Raw genomic sequence first — 25,871 nt, 5'->3', positions numbered from 1 at the left:
CAGTCAACTTTGTCGTACATGTCTGGTTTCGTTCGTTAAATAATTACAACTTCATTTATTTAGTTTACTTAATTTTAATTTGAAGTTCCTATCAACTGGGGATGGAGTGCAAGTTTTTTCTTATAGCAAAGTCAATGGGGCTATCTGCTCAGCCCAAGGAGAGGAATCGAGCCCCTGATTTTAGCGTTGTAAGTCCGTAGACTTACCGCTGTACTAGCGAGGGGCGTGGGGGTGAAGACAGAAAATTTAGACGTTTCTCAATGGGCATGATTGAATTATTCTTCCTCAGACTTTTTACATATAAACATATATATGCACATCGACATACATGCGCAATACAAACATGTATTCTTTCGTTAAAATGTATAGTTACTTTTGCTTGTTTCAGAAGTTTCGCCCAAATTTACACAAACGGATAACTAAGCACCTACCCATCCCTATATTTAGCTGATAGACTACACACAGACAACAGCACCTATCTTCATCGCTTGCCTGACCAAATAGTGAGATTGACCCGTCACTCTTATAGCGAACCCATATGCCTGAAATGCAGAGCTAGTTTTTACGACAATGAAACGCGAACCATGAACCCTTATACACTGCTCGAACATGCTAACCAACATGGGGAGGTCGCGCACACAGAGAAAGATATTAGCTAATGTAACCGTTATACGAAAGGGGAAGACAGAAGTGGGGCCAGATACAAACGCCAATCCCAATGTCGTCCCTGTGGGCTGTACAGGTAAATGGTTCATGAGGACGAATAATGATGTCTCTTTCTTTGCATTGATTAAAAAGATCCCAGCGTACAAGATATAATGTGGGATATAAAATGTACCAAGTTTTGAAGGTGACTGAGAAAGTTAATCCTACACTGTGGTGGGGATACACCATCAATTAGTCTTAACCTCCATATGTCAATCTCACATAAAGAGATAAAATAAAGGAGTAGCAATAGATATATATGCGAGTTTCTCTGTCTGTCTGCGTGTGTGTGACAGAGAAAGGGAGAATAAAGTGAAAATTTTAAAGACTACTATTACATCATGTGATAAGCAGAATTTTCAACATAGATACATATGTATGTGTGTCATGCGGTACAATTTCCCTTTGTTCTGCATAGCAATGATAAATAAACAAAATGCTCAGAATAAAGTTTCATTATGAAACCAACAAAACTGTTTCCAAGTAAAGTGACCTTAGATCGCAGCACATTTTACTTTAACAATGCTGTAGAATCGCTGAAAGTCACATCATATGTCCTCCGGCCCGACCCCAAAGGAACAAATGACAGTGGAACAATAGAACAGTATGAAGCTATACAGGCAACATGTAATTCTGGATTTTACATAGGAGCTTTAGCTCAAGTGTTAACATCATTATAAATTGTATTTTTTGGATTTTCTTTTGTATATTAGAAATATATTCGTGTTAAAAAAAGCTGTGTGCATCAGTCTTGTTGACAAATATGATAAACACATTAACATTTAATTAACAATTAAAATTGCTGGTTATTTAAATAGTAATACGTAACGTACGTAAGATAATAAATCGGAGATTCGTCCGGAATAAAGTATAGTACGTAACATAACAGATAATACTAAGAATCAAGTCCCAGTTTTAACTGCAAATCTTAGTAACTTTAAGCGATAGGCAAATATGGTTCAAACAACACACTGCACCACCACCTACAGTTATTAGATTTTCACAGACGTTTTCCTCCTACGTTTTGGTAAAACTACAAGTTATATGCTAGATCTTTCAGCACGTATACTTTTATGCCCAAATGTGAATTGTGCCACTTCTTTATGATGGCGTCAATAATTATACCGTTACCACGTCTGTATAATAGAGTCAAACGCTGTACCGTTATGTTAATCTGTAAATGATAACAAAGTTGCACGCGTAAAATACCGAAATACGCCTAGCATTTGAAAACAGAGTGGAAACAAAAAATCATCTGTTCTTCTCTCAAGAAAAGTAGTGGTTCGGTATATTTGCAATTAGTAGGCACAGGTGTACAGAAACTTACTAACCTTCCCTGTGCGACACCTTCGTTCTAAAAAGGTTATTTTATTTTAAAATAGAAACCTTTAAAAGAACTTTTTTGACAATCTAGAATATTATGTTTGTTTTTAAAGAGAGCTTGCTACATTTAGTGTCATAGATATGACATAAATTGGATCTTATTAAAGCAAGTGAATGGATTTTTCCGTCAAAACGGATCAGCAATACTTCATATTTGATTCTCTACAGTCATGTCAATTTGTTAATAAAATTTTGCGCACGTGCTTTGTTATACCGAAACGTTGTAATCAGTTGATCTTTAACTTATTATTTAACTAAACGTGTAGGTAGCTACGAGAACTGTATTATAAAAACCACAGTAGAAGAGGTTAATGTTATCGCCTACGGTAGTTTGCAGAAATTGTGGGTCGCTGTGGGCAGGAGCACTTATACCTACACACAAATAGAACTGTTATGCAATAATCACTTATCCCTACAGCACTAACTGTAGGATTTTCGTACATATATATTCAAAATTTATTTTAACTTTTCGGATTCGTATTCTTTAACTACACCCCCACCCCTAAATAAAGGTACATGAATTTACTATATTTCTCAACGTGAGATACACTTTGATGCACCATTGTATTTTTAACACTTTTATACATCACCAAGTGCAAGTTAGAAAATCTTCTAAAATTTAACCGACTCAAAAATAAAATCCATTATTAAATCTAAGTAGTCGGAATAATTATATAAAAAATAAATAGAAAGGCAAATTTAGACCACAAGCCGACTCGATTTTCTGTTTCGTGTCATACTTTTTACTCTGAAGGTCAAAAGGGTAAATAGGTTTAAAAAAATACTTATCAAATCGCAAATCCATGATCTTTTATAAAAGGAAAATAATTATTTTGTAAATTCAAAACTCTACCTGTTCTATTTCTATGATAAAAATGCTTATTTTAAAACTGCTCAGCCTTTATACAATTAAATGTACCAAAACATTTGGTTTTTTAAAGACTGCTATTCATCAAGTTTTCGTTTTTATTACTTTATTTGTTTTTTTAATTTCGCGCAAAGCTACTCAAGGGCTATCTGTGCTAGCCGTCCCTAATTTAGCAGTGTAAAACTTGAGGGAAGGTAGCTAGTCATCACTACCCACCGCCAACTCTTAGGCTACTCTTTTACCAACGAATAGTGGAATTGACCGTAACATTATAACGCCCCCACGGCTGAAAGGGCGAGCATATTTGATGTGACGGGGATTCGAACCCGCGACCCTCAGATGACGAGTCGAACGCCTTAACCCGCCTGGCCATGCCGGGCCCTTTCGTTTTCATAATGAAAGAAATAAACCATGGTTTCTTTATTAAATATTACATGAAAATGTTAATGATAACATACTATAAAAACTCCGATAAGACAGGCTTTTTCTGTTCTTAATGTTTGGCGAGTTTGATTAAAAAACAAACAGTAGAACAACACTAAGTTAAAGAGAAAATTAACAATAGAACAATAGCTTGTAACCAGCTGATACGGTTCGTGATGACTTACTGTAGCTATTGACTACTTTATCGCATTAATTCGAGATATAAAAGATTAAACTTCAGCTTGAGATTGTCATCTCGATGTATTTGAGATTATAATAAGCATTTATAGGTAGTGTAACTAAATTATCTATATATAATACATAGCAAAGGGCAAACATATGCCAACACCGAAACAACCCTAATAAGTGCGATAAACATACCGAAAAATGAAAATTTTTTCTATAACAGATATTTTTTTTTTTTTTACAGATCGAGAAGAAAAAAATTTTACCCAGATCAACGTATTATTCCTTTTAACACAATGAACATTTATTATTTATTCTGTTTGATTCTGAAGCAGTCGGTAAGGCTCTCTCATCGCGATTAGTCTAAATAAATCAAAAGCCGATGATTGTCAAAATTTTAGGCATAACAAAATGTCACCCGTTAATTATCTGTACGCGAGAGAGAAAAAGGTATATTTTCGGATTCAAGGTGTAGGAATTACTGTAGAACATGTAAATATTTAAAAACAATAAAACTATCGCACGTCTATGTTATATTGGAAAAAAAGTGTAGACTTCAACAAAATAGTAATCAACCTACCGATTTGTTTTTTGGCGTTCACTGCAGGTACGGTCTATATGGTTTTTCTTGTTACAACACTTAGTGTAAAGAACTAACTAAATTATTGGATGATATAATTCGTTTTACACGTAAAATACACAAGAAGCCCAAGAGTAATTAGCGAGTTTAAAAATAACACTGATGGCATTTCTTGTATTTTGTGTGACTGACTCATTTTGATAGCGATCCTTTAATTAACAGTATCGTGGATTCACGAGTAACTGGTGTACAAGGTTTTAATAAACGTATTAAAAAACACAGTTAGGTTTCATTGGAAACTCATCAATAACTTGAGAGTTAGAAGTCCAATTCACGATGAATGAAAACTTATTGAATAATTGCTAGGCTTTCAATGTTGATATAGCTAAGACAGATACTTGTATGACACCAGAAATCACTAAAAGGTCTATCATTATGGAAATTATTATTTCTCGGGTAAATTGAGGTGTACATGACTGTAAACCCAAGAATTCTGTATAACTTTATTCCAACAAACCACTTTAAATAAGGTCAAGGTGGAAAAGGCAAGTTCCAAAATTGAAACATGCTTATTTCACACAACACACACACACACACACAAAGTTTAATTTCAAAGTCCTGATAAAATCAAACGGGTATGTCGAAGTGGGTACGTATACACGTTAGCTTTCAACAGAGAGACCTTTCCAGCGTGCGTGCTAATGGCAATACAGATAACTTATTTCATGTTTAATTGCGGTTCAAAAACTGATTTTTAATAATGCTGAAAAATATACATATGAAAACATGCATGCCTTTCCTCCAGAATCTCAATCTGATTCAAACATACGTGAAGAAATATAGTAAGAACATTAAACTCTTCTTGTGTAGTTCACTACTATATCGAAACTATATCAAATGCGTATTTGTGTTTATTATTAAGCCAAAATCTCTACAGCGAGTTAGCTGGTCTCTTGGCCACAAATTTGCGAATTTCACCATTGAACATCCAGTGTGCATGAGGATTTTTCCATGTTGGCATACACATGGTTTTCGTTAACACTTTTAAATATCTGAATGGAAAGGTTAAAGTGTCTCCTGAAAACAAACTTAAATATTTATAGCTTGAATGTTAACACAAAAATCGAACTAATTTTTTTAGAAAAGTTGTAAAAACGCTTCTGAATGGAATAATTATGCTAGTTAAGACCATTCAACAGTATTTCCTTAGCTTTCAACCACACATTTTTGGAAAGTCATAAATTAAGGCTTTTTATATGGTGCAAATTTCATCTTCAGTTGCAAAGAAACAGTTTATACCACCTATATTTAAGTAATTCAGAATGAAATAAATTTCAACGAAATAACAGAAGCATTAACTATGCTCATTACAAAATGGTTATTTTAAATGGTATGGAACCATAGACAACTACATATTTAACAATTTCCGACGGTATTACACTATTGATGCTTTGCCAATCTCTCACTGATGGTAAATATATTAGTTGTGTTATGAGCTTAACATATGTATTTGGTTTTGTATTAAATATCTTGCAAGCTGGCCAAACCTCGTGATATACGGATTTACGGCCAAAAACATTGTTAACCACGAGAATACCCAATTGATAAAACAATGCATTCTAATATTTATAAATACTTATGAAAATCAAAGCTATACTAACTACGAGGTTACTTTAGTTTCACTCCAAGTACGTAGCTTGGAAAAATCGAAATTAACTATTTGGATGTTCAAAAAAGGTTGGTGTAGGAAGTTTCAGATTTGATAAAGACCGGTTAGACTCCGGCTAAGTAAGTTTTAGAAACAACCGGACGAATGTACAGAACTAAAGATAAAAAAAAGACAGTCTAGGCTCCAGTTAAGACAGTTTCGAAGACAGTAGAACGAGAAAATACAAGCTAAAGATAAAAAGAACGAAAGACTAGGCTCTGGTTAAGGCAGCTACAAAGACAAGATGACGAAGAAGCACGAGATTTAAAACTGACAGTTAAAACAATTAACGAAGAAAACGAGAGATCACGAGCTCAGATTTGGAGAAAGTCTATTTTCAGTTAAGCTCGTTATTTTTCTAATAGGGTCATTTGCGTATTGAATAAATTTAATCGGAAATAGAGTGTCGATTGCTATCTGAAAAATAAAGGATATTTTTAAATATTTTTCTTAAGATTAGATATACAAGGATAGCCTTGAATGACCAGATGATCGTCTTGTTTGTAGTTTTTTTTTTGTTATTGTTGTTTTTTTAATTATTATTTAGTTATTTGAATTATTGGTAGCTTCTATAAATTTTTATTTTCTCTATTCTAAATTTTAAACTATTTTTGAATAGACAAGACTTTTCGTAAATCTTTAATTATTTGGTTTAAATAATAATAATAATAATTATTATTATTATTATTATTATCATCCTTTCTGCCGTTGTGTCAACACTAAGTTAATTAAAAGCTGCACTTCTTAGCATATATTATTCAATCCAGATATGAATGTTGCTTAGTTATTGCAAGCAACAGATATTTATTTTAATATTATAATCAACACCTTTATTTTTAGATATCTCTTACAATGACTAATCTTTGAAAACTTAAGACAACGAAACACGAAATTTAGTCTCAATATCAGATATGAACACTTTTTGCCAGACATTTTGTTTATACATTTGCGATTTTTACCAAATAAAACCATACTATTTTTCTTGCTTTATAAGATACATCTACATGAACAAGAAAATTCATAGCGTTACACAAGTTATGTACAAGCGAAAGTTTGCGTTTTTGTCGCCATGCTCACGCCCCCACACACAAAAAGAAACACTCCACACTCAAGTATCAGATTAATAACACAAGAACTTCAATGTTATCACCAAGGCCACGAAAGGAAAAATGCAATATGACCATGTACAGCTGTTTCAGTTCTAGCTTTTCATCCCCTTTTAATTAAAAAAAATAAAAGGAGTTCCTGCCGTTAGTACGCGAGTATATATCCTACGCTATATAGCAACCCAAGGCCCGTACGTTCCCTGGTACAGTCTGTTCACACTATTACGTTTAACAAGTTGTACTTGTAACGTTCACTACTATGTACAAAATATCTGTGGGTAGTTCGAAAGTAGGATGCCGGCTTTAATTAATTTGATTAAATATGTATTGCTGATACAGCCGCAGGTCTCAAGCCAGTCACATCCGTTTAGTCAATTTTTAATTAGGTCTGTATTAGTACTATTACCTCTTTATTTTATTATGAATTTTAAACCTAGCATCTCAATTTCAAATAATAATTATATATTTAACGTTACACTCTACAGTTACACAAATTTCTATCTACATATGCTACAAGAAGTAAACATGCCGAATTTTAATACCTATTTAAATAAACAAACTGCTTTAATAACAGCATTTACCCAGAAATTCGATTTGTTAATAAATTCATGTTTTGGTAACACTAACAATGTCAACTTTAACAGTAAGTGAATTATATTATTATTTATAACAGCCTATCACTTTTATACATTTTAAGCTTCATATTTAATATATATGGGTATACTGCTAAAATATTTTTTTTAATTATCTTTACACACAAAAATAAATTCTTTAACCCACGTTATCCCACCTTAGCCAAACATCTTTAGACACTAATTTACTATTACCATTTTGAGATTTAACCGACATTATCATTATGAACCCAACCTGATAATTTCGTGCAATCTAATCATCACGAGTTGTATACCTAATAGACTGTTTTATGACATTAAGCACTTTTAGCCATTTTATCAAACAGAATTGTTTTCAATATTATGCTACATTTACGTTCTAACTTTTATTATGAAATAGCTTACTTCTGCCGTTTTAACTTTAGTCATTAGTTCTTATGAAAGATAGTTGCATATCTACTACTTACCCCCAGACCTACTCATATTCCATCACTAGATACTTTTCTTAAGCAGGACACATGTGGTACCCACTAAGTTAGCAAATTAATCTTAACTTGTAATAATAGACGTATATTCAACACGTTTCCTTCTACTGATAGTTGACCCACAGACTTCAAACCGTGACTTCACTTATTTTGGGCTTGTGGAATTGTTCAGTAATACTGTAAATAAAACATAAGTTCCAAATAAATGTTTCTTTTTAAAGCACAACAATGAAAAGCTACTTTCAATATGTATAAAAAAAATGTTTCAGTCACACGTGAAAAACATACCTTCACACTTCAGGCATACACACGTTTGAAAACTACCCACCACTTATCTTAATGTATATACATACACCGAAAGCGAGGAGTAAGTAAAGTAGAAGTTACTGGACCCTCAAATTTAGTGGAGAGTCTTACGTCAGCCAATAACGAAATACAAATGCCAAATAGGGCGAGTCTATTTGTGTCGATAAGGGGAAGAGATATTCTATTGTTATGAAATATTTCTTTCTGATTTTAGGTTTTAAGCCGTTATCATCTATTTTAGTAACCAAATATCAACGACTAATAATAGGTACATACTTAACCACATGTAACTTCATTCAAACTTATTATTTTAAATATTCTTACTTTCATCATTATTGGTATGTTATCATTTTTACCACTGCAACTAATAACATCGAAATGGGCCTGGCATGGCCTAGCGCGTTAAGGCGTGCGCTTCGTAATCTGCGGGTCGCGGGTTCGCGCCCGAGTCGCGCTAAACATGCTCGCCCTCCCAGCCGTGGGGGCGTTATAATGTGACGGTCAATCCCACTATTCGTTGGTAAAAGAGTAGCCCAAGAGTTGGCGGTGGGTGGTGATGACTAGCTGCCTTCCCTCTAGTCTTACACTGCTAAATTAGGGACGGCTAGCACAGATAGCCCTCGAGTAGCTTTGTGCGAAATTCCAAAACAAAGACATCGAAATAAATCGAAATGTGGAAAACGTGTAATAATATTAGTGATATATATTGAGCGGTGCTCGTGAAATTTGTGATATTTGTTTATAAGTTTAGTGAAAAAAAATCTTCTGCTGAGTTGAAGATTCCTTTTCTTTCTTGTATAATAGTTATGTGGTTTAAGTTGTAAGTTACGATAAGTTAAGAGTAGCCTAAGAGTTGGCGGTGGGTGGTGATAACTAATTGCCTTCCCTTCAGTCTTACACTGCTAAATTAGGGCCTACTAATGCAGATTGCCCTCGCGTAGCCTTGCGCGAAATTCAAAACAAATTACGTTAACATCTAATCACAGAAAGTTGTAAGATTTGCAATGAAAATGAGTTTGAAAAAAACAAAGAAGTTAAACAAAAAAATCACTTTCCATCCCAGTTGGGGGGAAAGTAAATGTTGACATACGTTGAAATATATTTTGGGTAATTAATCAGACATAAAGAGAATTATTTATACACTTAATCCTCTGTTGAAACAATCTTACTTAGCTTTTGGTTAAGCAACACCATGCACCAGCTGAAGCCAAATGTGCTATGAAAATTACAAAACATGTTAGAGTGTTGTCCAACCTCTGTAGGCCAGGAATTACATTGTTGTTAGCGTTCCATGACTACAAATCCGAGTGTTCGTAGTACGAGTCAGTTTGTCCCTAAAATGCATTACGCACTTTAGGGCAGTTGGTGCGTTATAAAAGTGACGATGTAGTCTACAGTTCGAAGTTAGGAATATCTATACACTGATATGTATTTTTACACAAGTATTAGTAAACAGACATCTGACGCGAAACTTTTACTTTGCAGTACACAAAGAAATAAATCAATCACAAAAAACATTGAAGCTGCCTAAAACAGTCTTTAAAATACGCTGTGACAGCAGCAAACTTTTCAGCACATTTGACAGCTTTTATAACAAAACCGAAGTAAACATTCGAGGAGGAGGCGGGAACACATTCTACGTTTTCTGTCAGGATAGTTCAAAGGGTGAAATCCTGAATAAAATACACAGCATCCAAATGTCCCTTTTATTCCATACTTACATGCTTGTGTAACGAATATGAATAAAAAATAATTAAGGTAAATGAGAGACTTACCTAAATAGGTATATTTTGCACAAAAATGTTTTCGGGAATTATGTTTTGGTAAATTATAAATGTTACGTTGCTTGTAAGTAACACTGTTCAATTAAGGAAGCAACGAAAATTATTCCATAATTTATTTTTATCTGTAAGTAAAAGTATTTGACTGAAGAATTAAATCATCTATATGTGTATTAAGCAAAGTAATACAGTTGTTACTTGTTTGTTTTTATTATGCTCAATGCTACACAAAAGACCTTTTTTATGTCATGCCTACCACGGGTATCGAAACTCGGTTTCTATCAGTCCGCAGACATACCACTGTGCCACTGAGAGAGTAAGTTATTCGACTCCCCTCTGATATTAGGATTATAGCCAAAAATAACTAACTGTGAAAGCATTTACAAATTATCCAGAGTAAACTATCCATCTTATAGGCTTTAGTTTCTGTTCTATTGATTTATCACAGTACTTCTATTCAACTTTATGGCCGAAAATATTGTTTGGTTTGTTTTGAACTTCGCGCATAGTTACACGAGGGCTTTCTATGCTAGCCGTCCTAATTTAACAGTATAAGACTAGAGGGAAAGCAGCTAGTCATCACCACCCACAACCAACTTTTGGACTACTCTTTTACCAACGAATAGTGGGATTGATCGTCACAACATAACGTCCCCACGGCTGAAAGGGCAAGTATGTTTGGTGTGACGGGAATTCGAACCCGCGACCCTCAGATTATGAGTCGAATGCCTTAACCGCTTGGCCATGCCGGGCAAAAGTAATAGTGATCATTATAAGTAACATAGTTCGAACATAGTATTTGATTTACTGTTCGAGCGAGATATATTTAGTTCTGATGTATCTAGACAGCTTGCTTTAATAAGAAGTCAATATTATAACCGAAAATATTATTTACTCAAAATGCTGCAGTAAAATGATTTATTATGTCAGTGATGTTTTTCAGAACATCCCAAATAGTAAAGAATAACCCAAGAATTGAAAGAGGGTAAGGTTGACTAGCTATCACTTAAGTTAGCAACGACTAGCTCAGATAACACTTGAATAGTTTTGCGCGAATTTAACAAAGAAACAAACAAATATTTATGTATTAAAAATATAAGTTAATAAAAGAAGAAAGATTCTAAACGCTTTATTGGTAGAAAATAATTATAGTCTATAACTACATACATTTCGTCTAAATATGAAACAAAACTGGCACAATTAGATATTTTCTAAAGAGAAGATAACTAAGAAAATGAAATTTGATTTGACCATCTTCAACTAAGTTCTTACCAATTGTTTCACCTCAACCTCTTTGTGACACACTCTATTATAATTACAAAGCATACCACTACACACTTCTTCCTTTCCATAATCCATCTACTGCGCATGGATGATTTTTTTTTGCGCCTGTTTCAACAATCCGATCATATGTGCATAAATCGAAAGGCCGAAGGCTTTACCAATATGTCATCATACGGAATAGTATGAACGCACATTTTTCTCCAATTGCTTTAGGTATGCGATAGTTGAACAGATATATAGTGGAAGATACTTGTGTAATCGTGAATTTGTAGCTTTACAGAAGGAAACCTTTCCTGCTTATATCATGTACTTTTGGTTGGAACAAATGAAGGTTTTTGACACAATTGAACATATGTTCGTGAGATTTAATCTTTTACAAAACACCGCAATTTGCTTATCACGGTTGTAGGCCTCTTCGTGGATAGATCTGGTGACCCATCTTGATACATATTTCTATTCTGTCTAATACCATTAATGTCAAGGAATATTCCCGTCTTAAAAAATCTGAATCCCCGATTCGAACAATTTTTTTATGATCTGAGTGAATGAATATTTTGAGTCGGAAAGAGCTGTTATATGTCATATGCTTTCCCATACATGATCAGTTTTCGGTAACATCACACTATCTACGTAAGTGAACGTCAAGTGATGTCAAATTGTTGTCCTGATACACCTCGTTCGAGGGCGACTTTATATCCAATGTGGTTATCACATGATTTACTGAGTTGCATATTCAAAATCGATTTAATACATACTGTTGTTGTTTGTCATTAAATATGAAGCTACACAAAGGGTTGTCTGTACTCTCTCACTACGTCTGTTGAGACCCAGTTTGTAGCAGTATAAATTCGCAGACATACTACTGTGTCACTGAGGAGGCTTAATATGATGCACTTAATTTTTGGTAGCATAATGATGCATACGAGAAACCCACTTGTAGTAAAAATGTATTCTCGAGACGGCTGGTACTAAAACTTAAAAAAAAATAAAGTACAGAACAACATTTCGACCTTCTTAGGTCATTTTCAGGTAAACAAAGAGAGGTAGTATGATTAACGAATCTCGTGTCACCAGTTCTATCCAACATTTTTATAACACAGATTAAATCTCAAGTGATAAATTCAGCCTTACACTCACCACTATACGTTGTTCTGTACTTTATTTTTTTTAAAAGTTTTAGTTTGTTGGTGATACAATTGCTGGATTAACATATACAGAACACACACTTAGATTTTCAACCATGTTAACTCTATACACACCAACAATAAGTTCACCTGTAAACAGGAAAAAAATTGATAAAATTGCATTTCTCAACCTCAAGATCACTAGAGCCGATACACAATTCAAAACAGAAGTTCAGAATAAAATCACCCATACTACCGTGTTTCTCCGAAAATAAGACAGGGCTTATATTAATTTTCACTCCAAAATATGACACTAGGGCTTATTTTCAGGGGATGTCTTATTTTGATATATTAAAAAAATGAAGTTACAAAGTAAAACTATTAAACTAACCATTTAAAATAAACTATTATTAAACTATTAAACTAACTGATTAATACTTAAACAAACTAATTAACTAACTATTAAACTAATTAATATTTTTTTTTATGTATTTCCTCTTCCTGCCACTCTTAACTGGGGCTTATATTAAAACTATCCCCAAAAATTACACTAGGTCTTATTTTATGGGTAGGTCTTATTATCGGAGAAACACGGTAGATTATACATTCTCTGGGACTCAGCACACGAAACAAAACAAAAACTCAACATATTAAGAAACCAAATAAACACAGCCACAAAACTATGTTCACCCGATAAAATAAACGATAAAATCAACAAAATAAAACAAAACTTCATCAACATCAACAAATTTCCTAAAAAAAATGTGGAAAAAATTATACGCACACACCTAGACCAAACAAACAAGTAACAATAAATCCCAAGTTACAACAAACTACAAAACCTTATACTGCTGCATACCATATGTTCCCGACATTAGCGAAGAAATAACCAACATTTGGAAAAACCTTACAATAAAACACAACATTCCAGTAAACACCAAATTCATTCAAAAATCAGGTACAAAACTAAAGTCCATATTATGTAAAAACTACACTGACAAACACAACACAACACAAACATAATTTATAAAATACAATGCAACAACTGCCACAACTTCCATATTGAAGAAACAAGCAGAAAAATGGAAACCAGATTCAAAGAACGCAAAAAAAACAAAAGTATCTTCATACCTTTTTGTACACTAACAATCAAAGAAACACAACATAACCATAGAAAACACCCAGATAGGAACTAGGGAAACAAATATAAACAAACGCAAAAATAAACCAATATAAAGGAACACCTTTATATCAATACTAACGGCCCGGCATGGCCAAGTGTGTTAAGGCGTGCGACTCGTAATCTGAGGGTCGCGGGTTCGCATCCCGGTCGCGCCAAACATGCTCGTCCTTTCAGCCGTGGGGGCGTTATAATGTGACGGTCATTCCCACTATTCGTTGGTAAAAGAGTAGCCCAAGAGTTGACGGTGGGTGGTGGTGACTAGCTGCCTTCCCTCTAGTCTTACACTGCTAATTTAGGGACGGCTAGCGTAGATAACCCTCGAGTAGCTTTGTGCGAAATTCAAAAAAACAAACAAAAAAATCAATACTAATTATTAACGTAACATCTAACTGCAACGCCCCCTACAATCCTTTACCCGCTTACACTTTCGTCCCTATGAAAATGCTCCCGGCAACAGTTAGTTAACCTAAAGATGACCTAAGAAGGTCGAAACGTTGTTTTCTGTTTTATTAGTAAAAGTGTTAATATCCATACCGGCCGCCCTGAGATATATTCTTGCGTAGCTTTGATGGAAATTTTAAAACAAAGTTTAAACCTAAGAAGTGCACGAAGCAACAGTAGTACCAAGTCGAATGACCGAAAGTTCACCGTGAATCAAATATATGAAACCCAAACATGTCACACGTTGCACCACAATTAGCATCTGTGAGCGATACCTCACAATATCAGCTTCTCCACATCATTGAAATGAAGATTCAATTAACCCTCTATACAAGTTTTCTCAAACTTGTCAAAATAAATAATGGTACAAAAATTCAAAATATATATCATGTTACTTGTCTGCGTGTATAACATTTTGATGAAATAATAATAACTGTGATAGGAACATCATCTATACAGAACCTTCAATATTTAAAAACATTAGATATGTGTGCGATAAAAGATAGGCATGGATAGATAGTTTACCTGACATCTAATAATGTACGGATAAAGCGTCTTATTATTTTGTCAAGTTCTGTAATATAGTAATTTTAATTTTATATTTTGCTCTTACGAAAAGGCTCAGTTCTGCAATGCCCCATAGGGTACTATTACATAATTGTTGACTAATTGTTCAATTTTAATTCAACAAGTATTGAGTAAAATTGATACACTTAATATACAAGTAGAGAAACGTGTGAATGGAAGTAGTCTGAAGAGCTAATGCAATGGCAACATTATTGACTAATGATCTGGCTTCTTCAGACAGTGACAGAAAATTTAATTTATTGTTATTTTTTCTTTCTTCCCGCAATCCGAGGGTCAAGGGTTCGAATCCCTATCGCACCAAACATGCTTGCCTTTTCAGCCGAGTAGCTTTGCGTGAAATTCAAAACAAACAATCTTTCTTCCCTTCTTACTCGAATCTGAACAGTGACCATACCATATTGTGCAGACGAGAACTACAAACAAAAAATAGATTATGGCATTTATTGACCGCTATCAAGATCTTTAGCAGATCTAACTCTATAGAAGTTTTATGGTATTGTGGTCAAACTTGGTGTATATACTGAGAAACAGACAATGCTAATTCTACAAAGGAAGACTTCTGTTGAAATTTGCATTGTTTGACCTGTCTTAGTAAAAAGTGAAATAAACTTAGAAAGTTCATTAAGGACTGTAATAATTGTATCTAATAAATAATTGCCAGTTGAACTACAAAATAAAGGGATCTTCATGAGTGTCTTAACTTCAAACATTATCCATAACAAAATTATTCAAATGTCTTACCATTCGATGAGGATTTGTAAGGTAAAACTATGCCTTCTACTATAAATAATAATATGGACCTTCCTACCGTCAAATAAATTAATTTTAATTTGTATTTGTTGTATACTTATAAATAAAGTTTTCCTCTTTTGTCACGTTGTGTGTTTTTATGGATTTAAATAACTGGTAGAATGAAGAAAAGACAGCTGGTTCACCTTCTCTAGTTGAAGAATAGGATTTCATCAACACTTCTTTAACGCACTTACAATCTCGAAGTGTGAAGTGCGATTTTGTGGCAGGGGGGCGTGAACAAAATGACACAAAAACTTCTTAAGCAAATAAATGAATGAGCGTAAACTAACGATACAAATATAAGTATTTAATTAACGATGTTCACAGCACATGCCCTCTTCAGACGTGTGTACGTGACGATTAAGCAAACAGCTACAACTGCAACATTTTGAAACGTTCTATTAAGCAGGAAGTCTTTTGTTAAACACAGACTTACACAATGGGTATCTGTGCTCTGGCCACTGCAGGTATCAAAACCATGTTTTTAGCGTTATAAGCTATCATACTCTCTGCTGTATTATCGAAAAGGGGGCGTAACAGAAGGGCTTTATTGGTTGAAAGGAAGGGAAATACAAACTTAGGTTTTATATAAATTAATAATAACATTGTAGGAAAATAAAAGTTGCATTGTACATCAATGAAATAATACACTCATTTTATTATTAATTATATATAAACACATTCTTTCAACCAAACTCATCTAGTTTTAGTGCCCATGGACAACGTAAAGAGCTACACAAACGCACATTACCCCACAAACTGAAATCAACAGCTCATGAATTCCAATATACTCGTATCTCAGAAAAACGACCCACACATCTTCAGGTCATTTTAAAACAAAGTAAAATACAAAGTTTCATCACAACATGGGCATAATTCAGGCCGTGACTCATAAGAGATCAAAGAAGAATATATGTGTAAAAGCGTTATTGATGGTACAGAATGCAAAACTGACATGATATTAATCAGCGCTTCAATAAATATATCCTTTATAATCAAACAATAAGCTTTTGTTCCAACGTAAAGAAATAACTAATACCAAAATATAACAGATTCATTTAAGAAGAGTCATGTTCAAGGAATCGTAAATCGTATAAAAACTATTTAATTGTTACAGTTATCTGTACTCCTCAACTGTTTGTGAAGTTATGTTTCACCAAGAGTTTGTTTCTGAAGCAATGTGATTTGACCTAATTGGAAAGAGAGTATTTATAATTCAGTGAATAGGTAGTTTTGTTTTAGTACGAGTTAGCCAAAATGGGTAAAGACAACTGATAATTCTATAATCACTGAACGAAAAAGTATAAAAATACAATTATACACGAGTTATTATTGTGTAGAGGTGTGTTCAAATGAGGATATTTTATTTGACCTTCAAGTAGTCCTACACTCCACTCAACGCCCACTATAATATCTTATTATCCTAAAAGGAAAACAAACAGGAAGTCATGTTATCTATGACTTTTTTCCTTCGTATCAAATTTTGAAAAACAGCAAAAATACTCTTTGTGTTTACAAATGTCAAAGTAACATTGTAATATTTAAAAAAAAAAATGTATGAGATTGTAACATTAGTACTTGTACTGAAAGATACATGCATAATTTTTTGATCAGCTGCTCAAGAACAAAAAGAGTAACATTTATGTCACTATATGCAAGTATCGTGATTTATGTTGTGTCAAGTCTAAAATATAAAATGTATCGTATTCACCATAGTTTAATTCACGCTAGTTTCACATGACGTGTTCATCCATGTATGGATGCCACACAAGTCAATCGAGATATCTCGTGTACTGTACAAATGCTTTCAATCAGAAAGAAAAAAATAGTTTTATTGTAAAACAAAACCTAAGACAGACCATAACCAGTTTAATTTGTTAAATTTTAACGCGTAATGTTATTAACTTATTTCGTTCACAGAGGCTTACATGGCTACTCTCCAACGTTCCTATTGCCTTTAAAAATCATTTTTCACTCGTTCGTTGTTATGTACGAGGCTACAAGAAGGAACATCTTTGTTTTCCTCACTGTGTGACCCGGCATGGCCAGTTGTTTAAGGCGATCGACTCGTAATCTTAGAGTCGTGGGTTCGAATCCCCGTAACACAAACATACTAGCCCTTTCAGCTGTGGGGGCGTTATAATGTTTCGATCAATCTCAATATTCGTTGGTAAAGGAAGAAAATAACAGTTGGCGATGATTAGTGATGATTAGCTGCCTTCCCTCCAGTCTCACACTGCTAAATTAGAGACGGCTAGCTCAGATACCCTCGTGTAGCTTTGTGTGAAATTCAAAAACAAACAATCAGACAATCCTCACTGTGGGTATTATTATGTATTATAATTAATCTCGGACGAGTCTTCGATTTATTATGTTACGTACACTACGTATTAAGGTTTCAAATATCCAGAAATTTTAATTTAGAAACTAATTGAATGTCAATGCGTATTAAATTTATATTTGCCAACAAGATCAATAAACACAAATTTCTTTTTTAACACAAATATATTTAAATATACAAATAACAACACAATAATAACAGTAATTACAAATAGTTATTAAAAATATTGTTTATATACAAGAGTTTTACAAACTATACTGAGCCTTCTATCTGGTTTAGAACTTAATACGGTTCAAGTCCACGACCAGTAAATTAATTCCGAGTTCATATTGTTATATCTCACTTAAGCTAACTAGCTTTGTTGGTCTCACGCTGCTTGACCCCAGTGGCTCAGCGGCATGTTTGTGGACTTACAACGCTAAAAACCGGGTTTCGATACATGTGGTGGGCAGAGCACAGATAGCCCATTGTGCAGTTTTGTGCTTAATTCAAAACAATAACTCACGCCGCTTATAAGCTGAATTTTTACCAACGAAAATTTGTTTGTTTTGAATTTCGCGCAAAGATACTCGAGGCTATGTGCGCTAGCGGTCTCTAATTTACAGTGTAAGACTAGATGGAAGGCAGCTAGTTATCACCACCCACCGCTAACTCTTGAGCTACTCTTTTACCAACGAATAGTGAGATTGATCGCATTATTATAACGCCCCCACGGCTGGAAGGGCGAGCATGTTTGGTGTGACGGAGATTCGAACCCGTGACCCTCGGATTGCGAGTCGAGTGCCTTAATTATCTGACCATGCCGGGCCACCAACGAAAATATCTAATGCCCTCGTAGAAATACTAACGTCCAAAGGTAATTCACTGAAGTTGAACAGTTTATAACGTTCGAAATCTATAAACGTTCCTGGTCAAATATCTGCATTTTTCAGATTAATAAGTATTTGTCACAATCATAGCTTCTGTGGCTTATAATATAATGATTGTAGCTGACCAACAATATTCTATTACTGTCTCTTGGCGTCTTGCGATGGCTTTGTTTTATATACTCATTAGGCGAGATTTTCGAAAGTTCAATGATATTTGAATTTACGCTAGTGTTTTCTTTTAAAATTAAGATTCTTACTCTCGAGAATCTTCTATGAATTTAGAAAACAGGCGGTACTTGCACAACACACATCTAACAATATACGTCTAATGGATAAAACTGAAACAAACGCAGATATTAGAATTAATGTGTAACAGCAAATCCGTTACATTATCCAACCCCGATTGTATTATAAGCTCCCAGAACTGCTTCTGAGCTAATAAGGGGCATCATTTTTGTTGTTTTTTTTGGTATATGTTTTAAAAGAAACAGGTACTGATGAAGGTTCTTCTTCCCTACATCCATTTGATCAGGGACAAAGGAAAGCCAGTTGAAATTCACTTGAGAGATTGGTTATATCTCTTACTCAATTTGTACTTACTAAATTAATTAATTCAGAGCATTATATACAGTGTTTTTATGTCTAGGTGAATAAATAGCCAAATGTTCTCATTTGTTAAAAAATAACACAGATAAACTAGAACAAGAAAGTTTGTGGTTGAAGAAAACAATCCAGTGATCTGAGAGAACAGTTCTTGACTTGTTTTAAATATGATGATGTGCATCCGTTAAGATATATAAGCCACCAATTATTAAGAATAGCTTGCTTGGTTTAGACATAGAGTCTTAAACGGTTCTGGCTGATGAATGGAACGGTATACAAATTTCCAATATGTATTTATATAGTCTGATTGTTGTAATAGTTTGAATTTGAGATTTTATACTTAGGAGACAAAGGTAATCATTCCCTCCTTCTCTGTTCAATGTCGGTTAAAGTCTTCAAAATATTTTTTTTCAGCACCGTTTCCTGTGTTTATTGCTTTTAACTAGTCAGCATAGGTTTCTATTATTGCGTAAACGTGTGTATCCTTTTGTGTATAAGTGCGTGAATTCTTATACGCTCGATTAATATGGTTTGGATGATGTGTAGTTAGTTCAATGACCACAAGAACAACAACCAAACTCCTTAAAGAATCATGAAATAAGAAAAAAGTATATCATTTATCCATACGATAATCATTATTGAATATTAATCTCAATGCATTCATTTCAATTTCATGTAATTCCTCTCCATCACAGAGACTTACAGTTAATACAGCCTTCGAGTGTAATATGCTATGACTTCTTCAGAAAAGAAATATTTTAAAAGGATATGTTTAAACTGCAGTGTAACATCCTATAATGAGAAGATTATCTCCTAGCCTGATAAAAATTCGTGTATATATATGATGCCCCTCTAACAGTGTAATGATACATTAACTCAGCTTATAGTTTTCTTGGTATGTATGTCTAGCTAACTCCTTAGCACGCAAATCTCAGAGGCACCATGTTTCAAAATGCATTCATTTATTATCGTTGCTTTAACGTGAAGCTTCACAAGTGCTTATCTGCGAGCATGACTGCACTCCGGATTTCATCATTTAAGTTCGTAAACGTTCCACTGACCAATAGCGAGACAGCTCACAAGCTAGCAGGTAAGGTGACCTAACATATCCCCCTTGAGGTCGCTATAAAAGTAATTTAAGATAATGGAGCCTCGCTTGATCTGTAAACTGAGGCCTTTGTGAATCGTAAGGAGTCACTTAAGCCCCGCAGTGGAGCGCCAGTATTTTATGCTGTTCATTAAAGATGATAACAGAACTAATTAATTTAGTTGTAATTTTCTTGTTTTTAAAGCATAAAATATCTATATAGATTATGTACACACATACATATATATATATATATACTTCTAACATTTTTTAGACAAACATCTGAATATCAATATTAACTAAAAAACGAAAGTGAAAGACGTGTCTCATGAGTCAAGTTTTTATTCTGGAAAAATGACCCTAAATCTAACCTAAATAAACTATACATGTGTGTATGTTTACATCTTTGGCGCCCCCCCAGTGGCTCAGCGGTATGTCTGCGGACTTACAACGCTAAAAACCGGGTTTCGATAATACCCGTGGTGGACAGAGCACAGATAGTCTATTGTGCAGCTTTGTGCTTAATTGAAAACAACTAATCAACATCTTTGGAATATTTTGAACCTTTTGAATCTATAAGATTTTTCTTGAGTGACATTGCCGGGTCAATATTCTCATCAACCATATCGGTCAAACCGCAGGCCTAATGTTGCTCTTTACTAACCACATTATCCAGCCAGGATCCAATGTTATCTTTATAAAATTTCTTATTTTGCTAGAATGAAAAAAAAAATGTTGTTCCTAAAATGTGTATGTATACATTAGTGTGTGTGTGTGTGTGTGTGTGTGTGTATGTGTATTGTGTATTTTTTCTTATAGCAAAACCACAGTAGGCCATCTGCTGAGCCCACCAAGGGAAATCGAACTCTTGATTTTATCGTTGTAAATCTGAAGATATACCGCTGTATTAGCTGGGCGCGTATATATATTAGTGAAATTGAATAAGTAAATTTAAATGAAATTAAATAATTAAACAAAATCATGAGGATGGACTGCATTAAGAACAGCAAATCCCAACCTCTGATTAACTATATTATAACCATAAATTTTAATCCATAAACAAAACACATTAAAATTAAACAAAATACGCTGCATATTTTAAAAAACGATCCTAGGGTCCCAGCTACAACGTGGGATTATGAAATGTATACTAGGTATTGGAGGTGACTGAAGAAATAGGACCCACATTACGGTGGGGATACACTGTCTATTAGTTTTAACCTCCAATTTGCTAGTTTCACATAAGAAGATTAGAAATTAGGAAAGCAAAATAGGAATTCTCAAGTCCACAACGTCCCAAATCTATATCATCCTTCACTACGTGCAGACAGTTGTGGGAAGATGACTGCTCTCCCAAGTTAAAGTATGAATAAGAAAAGGATAAAAAAATTAAATAAAAATAAAAAATAAGGAAAATAAGGTACTTCCATTTGGGGGTATGTAAAATAAAACTTCCGGAGATAAATAACATGGGAGAGCAATCGCCTTCCCACAACTGTCTGCAAGTAGTGAAGGGTGATATAGATGTGGGACGTTTTGGACTTGAGAACCCACATCTCGCTCTCCTAATTTCTAATCTTCTTAAGTGAGGCTAGCGAATTGGAGGTTAAGACTGATAGACGATGTATCCCCATCGCAATGTGGGTCCTACTTCCGCAGTCACCTTCAAAACCTAGAACATATTTTATAATCCCACGCTGTAACTTGTACTTTAGGAGCTTTTTAAAAATATGCAGCGTATTTTGTTTAATGTTAATGTGTTTTGTTTATGGCTTAAAAATTTATGGTTATAATATATATGTGTTTGTGTGTATACCATTGCGTTAACTCACTTTTAGACATGACATTACTTTTTATTACAACGATGAGGACGTGTCCTCAGTTGTTTTTGGCTCCTTCAAGCTCGCGCCAACACACACACGCGCACATATATATATATATACATTTCAAAGTTATAGAATGTTGAATTTGGTTAGAATTTGTATTAGGTCCTGTGCGTAATAGGATTGTTCCATCGTTTATATTTCATTTTCAATTTGATCTACTAAAACAGTTGAACTATAACTTATGAAATATTTCCAGTGATTTTACTTTCATTAACTCGGGTTTCAGAATTTTGTTCGATCAAAATGAACCATGTGCGCAATGAAGGGTATAGAAGCTTGATCCATAGTTGTTGTTGTTTTTAATTTTGGGCAAATATATATATATACAAGGTAAAGTTATATCTAAATAGTTAAATTCGTATCATTATGAACTACTTAAGAACGCCCTTTTGTTGTCCTCCGCTGGTACAGTGGGAAGTCTACGGACTTACAGTGCTAAAATCAGGGGCTTTATTCCCCTCGGTGGACTTAGAGGATAGCTTGATGTGGCTTTGCTATATGAAAACACCCACACTTTTGTTTTGTTATTCACTCAGAGAACAATATATGACAGTATATTCATGGAAGTCATTTACAGCGTTGTTTAACTCTTTCGAGCCCTCTCCCCAACCGTAGCACAGCGGCATGGCAGCGGACTGACACCACTAGAAATCGGTTTTCGATACCCGTGATGGGCAGAGTGTATTGCGGACGTTGTGATTAATTTCAAAAACATTCTTTTGACTACAAGTACTCCTTGTTCGGCACACAATGTTCAAACTACACATGTAAAGAACAGTAATAATTTCTTGTTTGGCATCTTGCGATAACTATTCCATATGCTCAATCACTCTTGATTTATTTTCAGTAAATTATTATTAGTTTGGTTACTTGTTGTTCTTTTTTTTTGTATTTTCACGCCTATCCCACAAAGTGGCTTAGCGGGTAGTGCATATATAGGAAGAAACTTGGTTCGATACCTCTGGTAGACATTGTATAGCTTTTTCCTTAAATAAAAAAAAATAATGGTCAAATATTAGTTAAAACAAGAAAATTTTGTTGTTTCTTAGTTAAAAATATAGTAGTGATAGACTAGAGAAACGGCAGCTACACAACACTACCCAACGCCAATTCTTGGACTATTCTTTTAACCAACGAATGATGCGATTGAACATTACATTATAACGCTACTACGGCTAAAAAGGCGAGCATGTTCGGTGACATAGATTGGAACCCGAAACTCGTAGATCGTAGGTCGATTGCCTTAACCACCAGGCTGTCGAGAAAAAAACAAAGAAAAGTCAGGTTAGATTTAACAACCCTTTATTCAGAATAAAAAGGTAACTTACGAAACGTGTTTCCTGTTTTTATTCTATTATAAGTTACAGCTTTTTTTTACCTGTTTCAAAAATTTTCTTCCATACTGTAAAAGCTGTAACTTGGATTAAAATAATCCTTATAATAAGAGTGTGTGTTTTCTTATAGCAAAGCCACATCGGGCTATCTGTTGAGTCCACCAAGGGGAATCAAACCCTGATTTTAGCGTTGTATATCCGTAGACTTAACGCTGTATGAGCGGGGGGCATACATATAGTAAGTAAATAAGATAAAAACGAAAATTTTCCTATTTAATTTTTTAGATATGTTACTTATTATAATTTATCTCGGATGAACTTTCGATTTATCTTGCTACATATACTAGGTATTAAGATTTCAAATAGCCGGAAATTTTAACTTAGTACTCAATTAAATGTTAATATGTATCAAATTTATGATGTTTGCCAACAAGGCTGATACATACAATTTTCTTTTTTAACATAAATATACTTTAATATACAAACATAAAAACAATACATTTTGCAATAACGATTATTACTAATACTTATTACAAATGACGGTTTATATACAACAGTTTTTTACAAACTTAGAATCGATACTGAGTCATATTTGGTCTATAACTGAATCTTTTATCAATGTTAACGGAGAGCTAATCAATTCTTTGTTGATACACCAGTATACTTCTTTTGACGGTTAAATAATTTGATGCACCCGTATGGTTTCACTGGTGACAATATCTAATGCTCTCATAGAAATACTAATGTCCTAAGTTAATTCACTGAAATTAAATGGTTTGTATGTTCGAAATCTATAAGCATTCCTGATCAAATTCTGTAATTTTCCGATTAATAAGTTTTAATCACAATTATAACTTCCGAGTACAGCGACTGTAGATGGCCAATAATATTTTATTACTGTCTCTCGGCTAGCTGCTTTTATATGAATCACTGGAGATTCTAGAACGTACAACAAAATTCAAACACGCTAGCGTTTTCCGAAAACAAATATTGTTGAGTCTTACTCTCAAGAATCTTCTAGAAATTTAGAGAACGGCGGGACTTTCGTAATACTCATCCAACATTATACATCACATGCATAAAAAACTGTACTGAAGGAAATGTAGGCATTAAACTCAACGTATAACAGTAAACCTGTTACACCTCCCTCCTTAGAAAATTAAAAAGTGACGTTAATTTTTTTTTACAAAGATGTAACATATATATATATATATATATACATTGCGAGCAATACATTGTACAATTTCAAAAATCATGACAATATGTAACATGATTAATACAATTAACTCTATGAAAATAAAATTACTCAGCACGTAAACATATATCAGCACTGATGTTATCAACCGCTTTGGGCCCGGCATGGCCAAGCATGTTAAGGCGTTCGACTCGTAATCTGAGGGTCGCGGGTTTGCATCCCCGTCGCGCCAAACATGCTCGCCCTTTCAGCCGTGGGGGCATTATAACGTGACGGTCAATCCCACTATTCGTTGGTAAAAAGAGTAGCCCAAAAGTTGGCGGTGGGCGGTGATGATTAGCTGCCTTCCCTCTAGTCTTACACTGCTAAATTAGGGACGGCTAGTACAGATAGCCCTCGAGTAGCTTTGTGCGAAATTCAAAAACAAACAAACAAACATCAAACGCTTTGACATAGAATATCTCTAAATAAATTATACTCTTGGAATGATAAACTACAGTTTAACAAACTTCTGTTTTTGCTCTTCATTTAGTTAAAAACGTCAGTTGGTTATGATCAGTGTAAATGGCAAAGGTTGTTATAATGCAAATAAATATACATGGAAATATTCTGAAACTGACACAAAACCAATATTTTTTTTCCACAGTTGAATAGTTGTTTTGGTGACAATTAAGCTTTTTTTATAAAAATAGCAAACAGAGTGTTCAGTATCTCTGTCATCTGACTGTAATACAATAGCACCAGCATCACAATTGATGACATCAACAGTTAATGCGAAAGGTTTATCAAAATGAGGTGTCATTACTACAAATGCATAATAAATATTTGACCTCTTGATTTTTCTTCAATAGGTTTGTTAATGGTACAGTGATGTAAGCCAAAATTTTTACAAAACTTCCTGCAATAACCAGCAATTCCCAAAACTCTCATCAAACTTTTCTTGTTTCTAAGGGTTGGATAATTCACAATGCAATCAACTTTGGCTTGAATTGGAGCAACTTG

The 25,871-nt window shown here is 34.1% G+C and overlaps 1 protein-coding gene across 4 annotated transcripts in view; it reads right to left on the bottom strand.

The window, feature by feature from the left end:
* LOC143225826 (uncharacterized) overlaps positions 1 to 8,429 on the bottom strand; it is a 439,460-nt gene extending 431,031 nt beyond the window's left edge. For 3 of the 4 annotated variants that reach the window (XM_076455895.1, XM_076455896.1, XM_076455893.1), the window contains exon 1: positions 8,038 to 8,394. The gene's annotated coding sequence lies outside the window, so the exon portion shown is untranslated. Of the gene's footprint in view, positions 1 to 8,037 lie in introns of all 4 variants that reach the window. The other variant, XM_076455894.1, reaches the window with a different exon arrangement.
* Positions 8,430 to 25,871: the final 17,442 nt, after the last annotated feature.

Source organism: Tachypleus tridentatus, chromosome 9, assembly GCF_004210375.1.
Source record: "Tachypleus tridentatus isolate NWPU-2018 chromosome 9, ASM421037v1, whole genome shotgun sequence".
Taxonomy (NCBI): Eukaryota; Metazoa; Arthropoda; class Merostomata; order Xiphosura; family Limulidae; genus Tachypleus; species Tachypleus tridentatus.
The sequence above is the reverse complement of the archived record's forward strand: the minus strand, read 5'-3'. Positions and strand labels throughout refer to the sequence as shown.